We start from the raw sequence: 12148 nt of genomic DNA, 5'->3' as shown, positions 1-12148 counted from the left end.
GGATGAAAAGATACTGATACATATTTTAAATTTCCCTGTCATAATTATTTAACTGATACATTTACCAAGAAATGTATTTTATTTTGCTTACTATTTTTTTGAGACAAAAATCTTCTGTAGCTCAGGCCTCAAACTTGTTATGTAGTCTAAGGTGACCTTAAACACCTAATTCTCTTGGCCTCTACTTCTCAAGTGCTAGGATTATAGGTCTGTATCATTATTGCTGACAAACTTAATTTTTTTAAAAAATTACATACTTTTACTTTATAAAAATTATTTACATTTACTTTATGTGTATGTGTGTGCCACATGGATGTATGTGTGTCATGTGTGTTTCTGTGACTTGCAAAAGCCAAGGCCACAAAAGGATATCAAGTACTCTGGAAATGGAGTTACAGGTGGTTGTGAGCCTCCGTGTGATTGCTAGGAACTGAACTTGGGTTCTCTATAAAAGCAACCAATGTTCTTCACTACTGAGGCATCTCGCAAGCCCCAAGTTGAATACTTTAACTGTCTTTGCCTATGATATTTTGCTAAGTAGAAAACCATTTGTCTTATAGTTTACTATGTTTAGATGAAAATGTGGTACCTTAGTTCTCTTATTTCTCCCTTAGATATTTTCCTGTGTTGCAGCATAGTGTCAGGCAGTGGAATGCTGTGAGATGCGTCTGTTATGCAGGATTCGTGTTCTGCATTTATGAGCATTAATGAACTGTTTAGTAAGGGCTGTGAGTATCATTTAATTACAGGATCGGTAATGCATCTTTTATATTTTTATATGATGCATCTTTTATATTTTTATATGCCAAAAAGAAAGTAGCTTGAAATTGCATATGCCAAATATTTATTCCTTTTTGTTTTCTGTGGTAGTTAACCTAAGTAACAGGAACAAGGGAGTTGTAAAGGCAGGGAGACACGAGACTTTATTCCCTGGTAAGATACAACCTAGTATATGTTGTTCAGAATAAAAACGAGGCTTTCGAAAGCAAGGCTGTGCTGAGGAAACAGTGTCCTGGGGCACATCTTATTTGAGTGGTGCTGAAGTGGAGAGAGTTTAGCATCAATAAACATTTGGGGCTCCAGTGTAGTTTCGTTTCTGGTTTAGCTGGAGACCCCAGCATTTCCAGTGCCAATATAGGGTCCTTTCACTTGAGCACTTGGCTCCCTTCTTGGTCAAGTACTGTTGGAGACATTTCTGATTATTGTAATATTCTGATTATTAGGAAGACAAGAACAAGCTTGGGGTGGTAGTGCACACCCTTAATTGCATTACAAGTGAATGAATCTCTAGGAGTTCGAGGTCAGCCGCTGGTGTATACAGTGAGTTCCATGTTAACCTGGGCTACATTCACCAAGAACTATTTCTTCAACTTCCTTCCCACTTTATTTTCTTGCATTAGGTCTCCTTATGCATTCCTAAATGACTCCTTTCCCCATTGCTGTTTTCTGCGGGATGGTGTGTATGGAATGCACATTGATTTACTTGTAGTTGTAGGCGGACCTAAAGGTTTAATTTCTTGTCAAGACTCTTCTCGGGGCAGCACTTATTGGCTCTTGATTACAGAAGCATGGAGGTTAGGCAGGCCAGCTGGGCTGCATTGGATTTTCCATAGTGTGGGGTCACCTGGCTTTTAAATGCTTCTGTCCCCTAATGCTAAATTCACTTCCTTGTCATATGAATGTTGTTCAGTTTCTCTAATCCCAAGGTTTCCTGTCATCCCCACCAAGGGTTAACACCACAAGAGTCTCCAGGACAGGGGCTACCATAGATGTCACTGTCACCCAGTGCTGCTGTGTGTTCTGTCTGGTTCCTCTTAAGTTCTACCCGGGAAATTGGTTTGAAGGTTCATCCTCCCATAACGGGTCATTTGTCTTAAGTCAGTACCCAGATACTGTCTTAGAGTTTTCTAACACAAGAGTTTCCAAGACAGTTCAGTTCAAGAGTATTAACCATCTTGGTATATGTTTATTCAATGATTGGTATCTGCAAAACTTTATGTGCTTCAAAAGGAGTCTGGTTACTGGAGGAATTAACCGTGCAGCTTTTAGTTGGACTGCTAATCATTCATGGCTCGTAAAGCCTACATGATGAAGCCCCATCCTCTGTAAAAGTCTCTGGAAGGTGGTTTCCGGGCTGGTGAGCAAAGGAAGGTAGGTGTAGGGGGAGTGCTTCCTCCTCTGTCCAAACCCTGTCATCTTTTCCCTTTGGCTTTTTCTGACTTGTCCCTTTGTAACAAGCTGATAATTGTGAATAATTGCTTTCTTGAATTCTGTGAGCCATTCTGAGAAATTAGTAAACCCTGGGAGGGGATTGTGGAGTCCCAGTTTACTTAACACACCTGTCTCATGTTGCCATCTGAAATGGGAGCAGTTATGGGAACATGGAGTTGACTTAGGACATCTAAGCTGATGCCAAATGCACAGTATGAGTATTGAATTCATTGTGGGATGAGTATTCAGTGGGCGTCAAGAATTGAGGAATTGCTTGAGGTGGGGGGAAGCCTTCAAACATAGGGTGCTGGAATTAATTGGAGTGTGATCAAAAGAAGCAGAGTTGTGGTGTGTGTGTGTGTGTGTGTGTGTGTATTATTTACACAGTGTTCTGCCTGCATGTATGCCTGCAGGCCAGAAGAGGGAACCAGATCTCATTAGAGATGGTTGTGAGCCACCACGTGGAACCAAACTCAGGACCTCCAGTGCTTTTAACCTCTGAGCGATCTCTCCAGCCAGAGTTTTTGTTTTTACTTAGTGTTACGTGTCAAGGTGTGTTAGGAAAACAGAACTAGTAGTTGTATATATGAGAGGGCATATTTGTATAGAAATATGTGGATTGATTTGAATAGAGAGATCAAGATCATGATATTGATCGTAAGACAGTTGGCATAGGCTTTTTTTTTTGGGGGGGGTTAGTAGGACAGACTAGCCACTCAGGCAGGCTGTGGTGCAAATGCAAGGCAGGACTTCCTTGCCCTTTGGGCCTTTGTTGGCCCTGCAGCGGATCGGACTGGAGGAGGGCCAGCTACATAACAAGTGGTAATCTTTAGTATTGTCAGTGTTGGCCGCATCTAAAACAACACCTTCATCTCAACATTTAGGTGAGAGAGGTTTGTTCTCTTTTGTTTGCTCTACTGGGAAGCCCAAGGATGTCACATATTCCGAGGATACTCTCTATTAATGAGTTTGGCCACAAATCTTTGATTAGTATTTGACCAAGTTAAGTGAGCACTATATGCTGGCCAAGTTAGTACATGAAACCACTGGTTCAGCCATAGTCAGACTAGAAAGGCACTGTGTGATTGGTTAGGAAATCCCCAGGATTTAGACTTGAGATGCTGACCCCCTCATCCAGCACACTGACTGTTCTTGCCCTGAGCATTTAGCAGCTGCTGTGTTTTGTTGACCGTGGAACATACACAGTGCTGTATCCTAGCCTTCCTGAGAGATGTCCCTGCCCCCACTTGAGTAAACAGGACAGTTATGATTTGAGCCTGTTTGCTCATGCTTATTTTTAGTGAGATTTGTATATTGGCTGGATTTCAATTTTTTCATAAAGAACCTGGTAATTTAGAATTCAGGCCAAATGCGCACAGTTGTTACTGTAGAGAGGAAAGCAAACATTGCCTTCTGATTTATTTGTGTGTTCTGCAAGAAAGAATGGAGAATTCCTGTACCAGATCGTATTAATAAATTCAGTGACTGTTTGGCTGCTACTTAGTGTGTACCCTTGAGAATAAGAACTAATGGTTTGCCAAAACATCCTCTAGTGTATTCCATAACTGTTCATTCCTTCTGTTAACCTGAATAATTGCTTCTTTTATAAGCAAAGATGTCACCTCTACTTAACAGTGAAAATCTCCTTTATGGGCCATGGAGTTGCACTTTTCGAAGCATTGCTGTTAGAAGGTAACAAGATTAATTAGAAGTGAGTCAGCCCGGGCTGCCATTGATGTCTGTGTAACTCCCATCTGTCTTGGGATTTTGTACCCACTGTCACATGTATAAAACATGGCTCATGATCATCTCAATTCTGAGCACCATTATACAGTCATTTAAACCCAAGAAAAAAATTTCCTTTGATGCCAATTGAAATATGTGACTGATAACTCTTTCAAATTACTAACATCTGTTCACTTTAAAGGGTTCGAGGAACCTTTGTGTTAGGGTGGGCTTTTGCCTGCTGATGTACCCAGGCTCCTGTAGCAGTTTGACCTCGTGGCTCATATCAGGCGCTTTCTTCCTTAGTTTTCTTTGAAGTTGGTAAACTTGTGTGAAGGATTTCTCTTGCTGGGTCCCCTTCACTGTCCACGAAGGTCGCTGTGGTTCCTCTGAGACTGAGCGTCTTCTCTTTTTGAAGATAGCCTGTTTAAAGGAGCCTTGTGGAGGGAGGTAGCCCCCTTTAAAGGAGCCTTGTGGAGTTGTCAGCTTTCTTCTACTGTGCTTCTTTATGGATATGCTGTTGACACTGTCAGCATCCCCTACTGAGGCCTCAGCCTAGAGTAGTTGAATCTGCCTGGCTATCAGCTGCTGGTTCCTAACTTCCTTTGGCAGAAGTGAGTTCAGACCATGTTCATTCCAGAGTGCAGAGTTGTAGGATTCCCCATTACTACATTTAGGCAAGCATGTTCCGCTCATAGCAGGATTCATTTGAACATGGTTCACCCCAATCTCATGTGCCTTCTTCAAAGTAGAATCTTTGTGACCTCCATGCGTCACAGGGTGGCTCTTCTGGCCGTGCTTTTAAACCACCAGCCTAATCCTAGGAGCCAACCCTGAAAGATGGATACCTGTCCCATTAGACCACAGTAGACATGTTTTAGCCGTTCATTTTTTTTTTGTACTGAAACTGGGAATCTGTCTCAGTGCGTGTTTGTTTGCAATCCAGTTCTCCTGGTTTGAAAAGTTACATTCTTCTAATTTTTATAGTACATTTGAATGATGATCTTTTGGGTTGAATGTTGTCTGTGGCCAACAAACAAAACCAGTGTTTTTGCCCTTTAATAGCCTGCCTGTAAGTGTGGAGAAAGGGTTTTGTTTGTATGTTTCTCTGTTTGTTTTTTTGGCTTTTCGAGACAGGGTTTCTCTGTGGCTTTGGAGCCTGTCCTGGAACTACCTCTTGTAGATCAGGCTGGTCTCGAACTCACAGAGATTCACCTGCCTCTGCCTCCCTAGTGCTGGGATTAAAGGCATGCACCACAACTGACTGGCTGAGAAAAGCATTCTTAAGTATTGCAACTGGACTCTGGTAATTTAAGAATCTCCTTCAATAGATAATGAATGAGAGCTGCAGTTTTATTTAGTGATAATGACATAACTTTCAGTGACTATACAATTAAAATTTGTATTTAATTTTCAGGTTATGGTAATTTCTTTTAGGGCTTTGTCCTTTTAGATTCTAACAGGGTACATTCAGCTTCATAGTCCACTGTTAAAATGCATTTTGTTTTCTGATGCAGTTTTTGTGCACTTGCCGTCCCGTAGCACAAATGTGAGGGTGCAGTTCCTGGATGGTAGGATAGGACCAGGAGTCTGCCACGCGTGCTCCCGAGCATCCTGACGTGACAGGCATATGAAGAGGCCTGCTTATATTCCTCCAGTGGATAGTTGGCTTGCTTTTGCTGTATTTGTTTTTGTGTTTGCTTTTGGTGGTGTTACTGGTTTTTGTGAACATGAGGCAAAATCCCCCATGCCCTGACCACACCCTGACCAGTGTCTTCAGTTGTTAAACTCACTGTCAGTACCCGGTTTCTCATTCTTCTGATTTTCTCGGGTTGTTTGCCTCTCCTACATGTTTAGGAGTTACACATGCAGTCATTTCATCTTGTTAATGTGTTGCTATGACTGCTATTTTTGTCATGTCACCCTCAAACAATTTCTGCATTGTAATAATGTTGGATGTATTTATTATTGGTGCTTGTGGTCTTTCTATCTTGTATTGTTTATATTTTATGAAGTTATAAAGTATCTTTTATTATCTACTAAAAGTTTCATAATCTTACCTTTTGCATGCAAATTATGTTAAATTGGGATTTATTTTTACATAAAAGGTAGAATGGAAATTTAGATTAATTTTCACATGGATGAACAGATATATACACAAGTGCTGTTATTAAATAATTCTGTTTCTGCATTTATCTGACATCCCTGCTCTATTGTAAATAATACTTGGGAGGGTGGACCCATGACCTCCTGACTTATTAGAATTGGTATTCTTGTAATGTAAGATTTAGGCACAGACTAAACACTTTGTAAGACTCAACACATTGTTGAGTTTCTAAAAACAGCTGTGGTTATGATAAATAGGTAGATAGATGATAGCCAGGTAGATCGATAGGTAATAGGTGATTGGCAGATAGATAATGGATAGATGATAGGCTGAAAGATGGACAATAGATGCTGATGAATGGAATATAAATATAAGCGCATGGACTTATATATAACACATGCATATGTGACCCCTCCATCCGGTGAGCATGTCTACACATATTCAGTAACAATAACTGCACCTGCACCTGGGTTTTTTATTTGCTAATGCCATTCTTGGAGAAAAGAATCATTTTGGAGAAAGAGGTATTGTCAGGGTTGGAAAGTACAGACACGTACTGAGGAAACTTTGAAACGTTTTTTTAGGAAGTTAGGAAATGATATGAAAGTGATAAGATTGTGTCAAAATGACCCATAGGCTGTCTTGAAGTTTTTATTGTCCAGTTTTAGGCTGATTGGGCTAGCGTATTAACAATGGCAACAACAACAGCAATAAAAATAGTAGTCAAGGGTTAGAGCTGAATAAATGGACCATGTGACCGTGAGAGCAGATGATGGCACTTACTGAAACTGTCTTCTATTGTATGGAATTCCTTAATTGTTTTTGTTCTCCTGATGTGGGGACACATTACAATGGGTTCTAGTTTTTGGCTGCCAGGGGCTACAGTACTCTAAACATTTCTGTTCATTTTGCTGGGAGACATTGCTTTTTCCCACTAGCTGATAAGTTCATGACTCAGGCTCCTTTATTGAAAGGAGAAACACATAATCTGTATTTAATAAATGCTTTATGTGTCCCTGGATCCTTCAGAAGGAGCAAGGTCATGGTAATAATTTGGGTGTGGTCCACTTAGCTAGCTCCTTCAGATCTTAGTGTGTCTGTCTTCCTGGAGATAGGAGTATTCCTTAAGACAGAGGGGCAGGGGAAGCCCAGACACAGACACGTGGAGGATGGCGGACAACTCTGCAGCCACGATCTTCTACTTCCGTGGAAGGCCTTCTGCGAGGAAGGGTAGCAGATGGTCAGAGGCCCCCTTGCTTCTGCAGTTCACACTCATGTCTTCTTGGTGCAGCTTCCAGGACATTCTCTTTTCCTGCGGGTGTCAGTTTTTCAGCAGAGTGAACAGATTTCACTGCTTTTCAGGCATGTTGTCCTCTCTGTTTGATTTCACTCTTGATAAAAGCCCAATGGAATGAAATGTAGTTTGCACTGGGAGGCCTGTGGTCTGTGGTCCCTGGCTTCTGCATAATCTCTGCCTCACCTACTCATTTGCTTGCCGCCCGGGAAATTACAGTATTGACTTAAAGTTTAAACATGGTATAATACATTAGTACACTCAATGGTGAGATGAACTCAAGAGTCAGAAGTCATTGAGAACATACAGACTTAGAAGTCAAGACCAGTCTAAGTCAGGCTTGTCTCTTACTCCCTTCCCCACGTAAATTGGAAGCTGTTATACTGAAAATATGTTTGCTTCAGTTCTTTAAAAGCCTTAGCAACTTTAACACCGTCACTCTTTACAGCCAGAAGTCAGGATCAGTGAACTCCCGAGCCGTGTTTCCCAGCTGCTTCTACTTTTTTTTTTTTTTTGGGAATTTCACTTCATGCACCCTGATCCAAGTCATTTCCTCTGTATATCCACCCTTCACTAGTATAATAATCCCCACCCCCACCCCAAGGAAAACTAAAAACAAAATAAAATAAAAATTACAAATAAGAATAGATTGTGCGCGACTTTTCCTACAAATGATATTCAAGTGTGGGGCCTCACTCCAGGGTCTCTGTGTTCCTGCCGATTGCTCTTCTTTCTCTTCTGTTGGACACTCACCTCCTGCTGACTCTGCGCTGTAGGCAGCTGTCTCTTCAGACTGCCATGGGGACTTCAGGAAACTGCTGGGGACACAGACATCCCTTCAGCAGTCTGAGGGCCACTGACTACTGTGGCCCACCTTTTTGATGTTAAAACTATAGGATGTTCTGCCTTCTGTTCAGAGCGAATCAGAAACAGACACTATAATGAGTCTTCCCAGATCAAACAATTGTGAAGATAGTTCTGAATTCAAGAAGCCCCATGTTAGCTCCCTGCCCCAGCTTAGCTTTTCCAAGTGTAGAGAGGAATCGTATAGTACTCCCTCGAGTCTGGGTTTCTGTGTAAACTGATTGGGAGACATGCTATGTATCAGCATATATTTCTCCAGTCCACCCTCTCCTACCTCGCACTATAGCAGACAAGACTTTAATGTATAGGTCGGCTGTCGGTTTTTTGTAAATAAGATTTTACTAGGAAAGACAAACTCATATGGTCTGTGGGTACTTTCGTATTTCAAACGTGAGCTTGATAGATAGGACAGGACAGGGACCTTATGTCTACTAAATCATAAAATGCTGTCTGCATGTTTATAGAGTCAGTGTATTGATTTCCTCCTATACACTACTCCGCTATGTGCCTGATCCATGGTTTGTTACCAAGTTCTGCCCGTTGATATTACTATTTATTTGAATGTTTTTAAAGTTTCTTGGGGACCCCTGTGTGTGCATTCCTAGCAGCTAGCTGCTCAGGACCAGAGTCTGTTTGTAGTCTGCACTGTTAAGACCCTAACATGGTGTGCCAGCTTTTACCTCTTAGCAGTAGTCATGAGACTTATGTTGCTCGCATACTGTCTGTCGATGCAAACACAGCTCTTACCTCCCAGGGAGGAAAAGTTTATTCTTGAGCCGAATATTAATGATCATGGCTTAGGAACACAAGTGACCCCAAGAAACCTGCTCTGGTGTGGTAGCAGTTTTGTGGAGTTTTAGAGAACAAAGGAAAGCACTAAATCATGGCCTGTTTCAAGCACATTGGTGGAGAATTCAGGTAGGTGGGTTACAGCAGACACAGTCTTTGTTGTAAGGCCCCCGTGCTCTCTGAGGACAGTCTTGGTTTAGGACTGGCGACAGCTGCTAGCCTCTGGATACATTGTGAAAGGTTTCCCCTGATAGGCAAAGGGAAAGTCAGACAGACGGAGGTGGACAGTAGGTGGCCATTAAGGAGACTAAAACAGCCTGAAGTAATACATAATATGGTCTGCGTTTTCTGTCTTCGCCATTATGACCAGTTACCTATACCTTGTAGTGGAACTTGATGACATTGTCGTGTTACTTGTGTTTTGATGTGATGGATGAATCTGGGCGTATTTCTAGATGTATACTGGCCATTTTGAGGTCCTATTTGATGGCCTGTCTTTTTATTGTCTTGTCTTATTTGTGATAATCTTCATGCATTTGGAATGAGTTCTTTGGTGGTGGGTAGGTGTGTTGCAAATGTCATTTATTTTAGGGCTTCTGGTTTCCCTTTTACAGCTATGCAAACTTAAAAAAACATTAAGAATGCAATAAGACACACTGTACCACACCTGAGAGGAGAGAGCAATGAATGCACCCATGCTCCTTTCTCCTCTCCTCTAGCCTTTTCTTGTCCTTTATAGTACACAGTACCTGCCCAGGGAATGGTGCTGCCTGCAGTGGGCTGTGTTGTCTGTCAGTTAACAGTCAAGGCTCTCCCCTACAGACATGTCCACATTCCATGAATTGGAATCCGAAAGAATTCAAAGTTTCTTTTCAGGGAATTCTAGGTTTTAGAAAGTTGACTTTAAAACTAACCATCATAAGATCCTTTTAATTGAGAGTAATGTGTTTTTATGTTTTCACTCTTTGTTGCAATGTTACCTATGCTGGCCTCAAACTCCTCAGCCTCCCAAATTTCTAAGATATGCCATGAAGGTGGGTGCCTGCTGTACTGTTACTAGATCTCTGGGCTGGGCATGGGTGGCACTACTATTATATTTCACTTGTGGATATCAAAAGCCATTCCAGTGTCCAAGAGTCTTTGTTGAAGCAGATGAGTGCAATTTTTTTTTTTATTTTTGCTCAGGACTATTTCCTCAGATCCTTGAGTTTAGAGATTTAGAAATCGAAGCAGATTAACCCAGCCTCATGCTATATCAGGAATAGGTTAATTGAGTGTTGTAGAGGTCCAGCTAACAATCTTATCTTTTTAATTTTCTTTTAAAGCTACATAATGTTTGAGGTCCATTTAATATTTTTCCTTTTTGTTTTAGAAGTCCAGAGCAATATTACTTAATTGGGCTGTTTGGGATATGTTGCTTTTTTTTCTTCCTTCCTTCCTTCCTTCCTTCCTTCCTTCCTTCCTTCCTTCCTTCCTTTTTTTTTTTTTTTTTTTTGGAATCTAGAGCAGGAAAAACAGCTCAGCGGTTAGGAGCCCCTGCTGTTCTTACAGAGACCCGTTATGTTCCTAGCATTCTCATCAGCTCACAACCTCCTGTAACTCTAGCTTCAGGGGATCCAGTGCCCCTTCCTGGCCTACACAGGTACCCACAAGCACGTGTACTTAACATAGATACATACACATACATAAAATTAAAGCTAATAAAATGAATCCCAAAACTGGATGTGGTACCACACACTTTAAACCCCAGCACTCCAGAGGCAGAGGAGAATGTGTCTAAGTTCAAGGCCAGCCTGATCTACATAGCGAGTTCCAGAACAGCCAGGGCAATAGAGAGAGACCCGACACCCCTCCCAAAAAGAATCTCAAACAAACAAAAGTTCAATTTACAGTTGATACAGATGATCTTAGAAATATTTATAATGCTCTAATATTATAGACACATCCAGTCAAACCTAATTAATGCTGCTTCCTTCAGAAGACTAGCCTGTCCACTTGAAAGATAAGTCCCTTGTCAAGATTCTATAAACTTTGTAGTCTTAGTGACATCTCTTAGGTCTTACAAAGCTTCTCTTCTCTGTTTGCAGATTATATGCCATTCGTGTGAACGTTGCTGTCTTACATCTGTGATTATGGCGCCAGAATACAGTAAGTAGCCTTGTCGTGTTTTACCATCGAGTGTTGGCTCCCTGTGCTTGAATTCCTGGGGATGGGTTTGACCTTTCAGCTTTATGTACACACGCATCACGATAGCGTTTTCTTTATTGTTTCTACACACACATTATTTGTCTGGGCTACTTCCTGTAATGGCCAGCAGAATGGGCATCAGGACTGCAGCAGATCACATGTGCCATCTGTTCCCTGTGTATTAGTCTGAGAAACTGACTGCAGCTGCAGGCTGGGCCTGGTGAGCTGTAGCCCCATGCTGCTGGTCAGCAATTGGTTCACCAACTGTGGCTCCATCGTCCATTCTTGGGCAATGCCTGGCGAGGGAAATGGGCTCAGGGACAGCCCTCGACTCTTGCTCTAGCTCGTGAGACCCTTTGGCAGGCGTGCCTGGAACTTTTGGCAAAAGTCTCCTCATACTTAGGACAGAACTCAGGGAAACGTCTGCCTCTTTCTCTGGATGTCATTGTGTTGGTGTGAGGTCTGGTGTGGCTTCAGCCTGCTGGCTCCCAGACTGAGCAAGAAAGCCACACAGGACGGAAGACAGAGTCCAGAACCCAGAATTCAGGGCAACCAGCCCTGAAGCCTGTCCCTGCTCAGGACATCCAGTATTTGAGCCAATCCATTTCCTTTATGTTAAAGCCAGTTTGAGTTGGAAGCCAAAACATCCGAATGATTCACTTAATCCCCATTTTATTTTTAGTAATCCATTAGTTTCCCCCAGGGAACGTGGGAGTAATTGCAAAGCAAGGCAAAGTAATACCATTAAATTAAACTGGCGCAGTGTTGGTGTTGACTGGCATCCTCTTTGCTCTCAGCAGGAGTTAGCTACAGTGAGTTAGCATTCAAAAATGTGAGGATAAAGACAGCGCTTCCAGATTCCTTGTCCTTTTCATTTTCGCCCAGAAGCTTTTGCATTTTACTCAGTTGCCGAGGATGCTAGAAAGGGTTTTAGGCTACAGGCATGCTTCATGTTCTCAAGAACTATAGCT

At 41.9% G+C, this 12148-nt stretch overlaps 1 protein-coding gene across 12 annotated transcripts in view; it reads left to right on the top strand.

Annotated features, from left to right (window-relative positions):
• Positions 1–12148, top strand: part of Sipa1l1 (signal induced proliferation associated 1 like 1) — a 284116-nt gene that overhangs the window by 130495 nt on the left and 141473 nt on the right. For 11 of the 12 annotated variants that reach the window (XM_075948065.1, XM_075948069.1, XM_075948061.1 and 8 more), the window contains one exon: positions 11078–11138. The exons of the other annotated variant lie outside the window; for it this stretch is intronic. The gene's annotated coding sequence lies outside the window, so the exon portion shown is untranslated. The remainder of the gene's footprint in view (positions 1–11077; positions 11139–12148) is intronic. 12 annotated transcript variants of the gene reach the window in all.

Source organism: Microtus pennsylvanicus, chromosome 14, assembly GCF_037038515.1.
Source record: "Microtus pennsylvanicus isolate mMicPen1 chromosome 14, mMicPen1.hap1, whole genome shotgun sequence".
Classification (NCBI taxonomy): domain Eukaryota; kingdom Metazoa; phylum Chordata; class Mammalia; order Rodentia; family Cricetidae; genus Microtus; species Microtus pennsylvanicus.
This window is presented reverse-complemented; position numbering and strand designations above follow the sequence as displayed.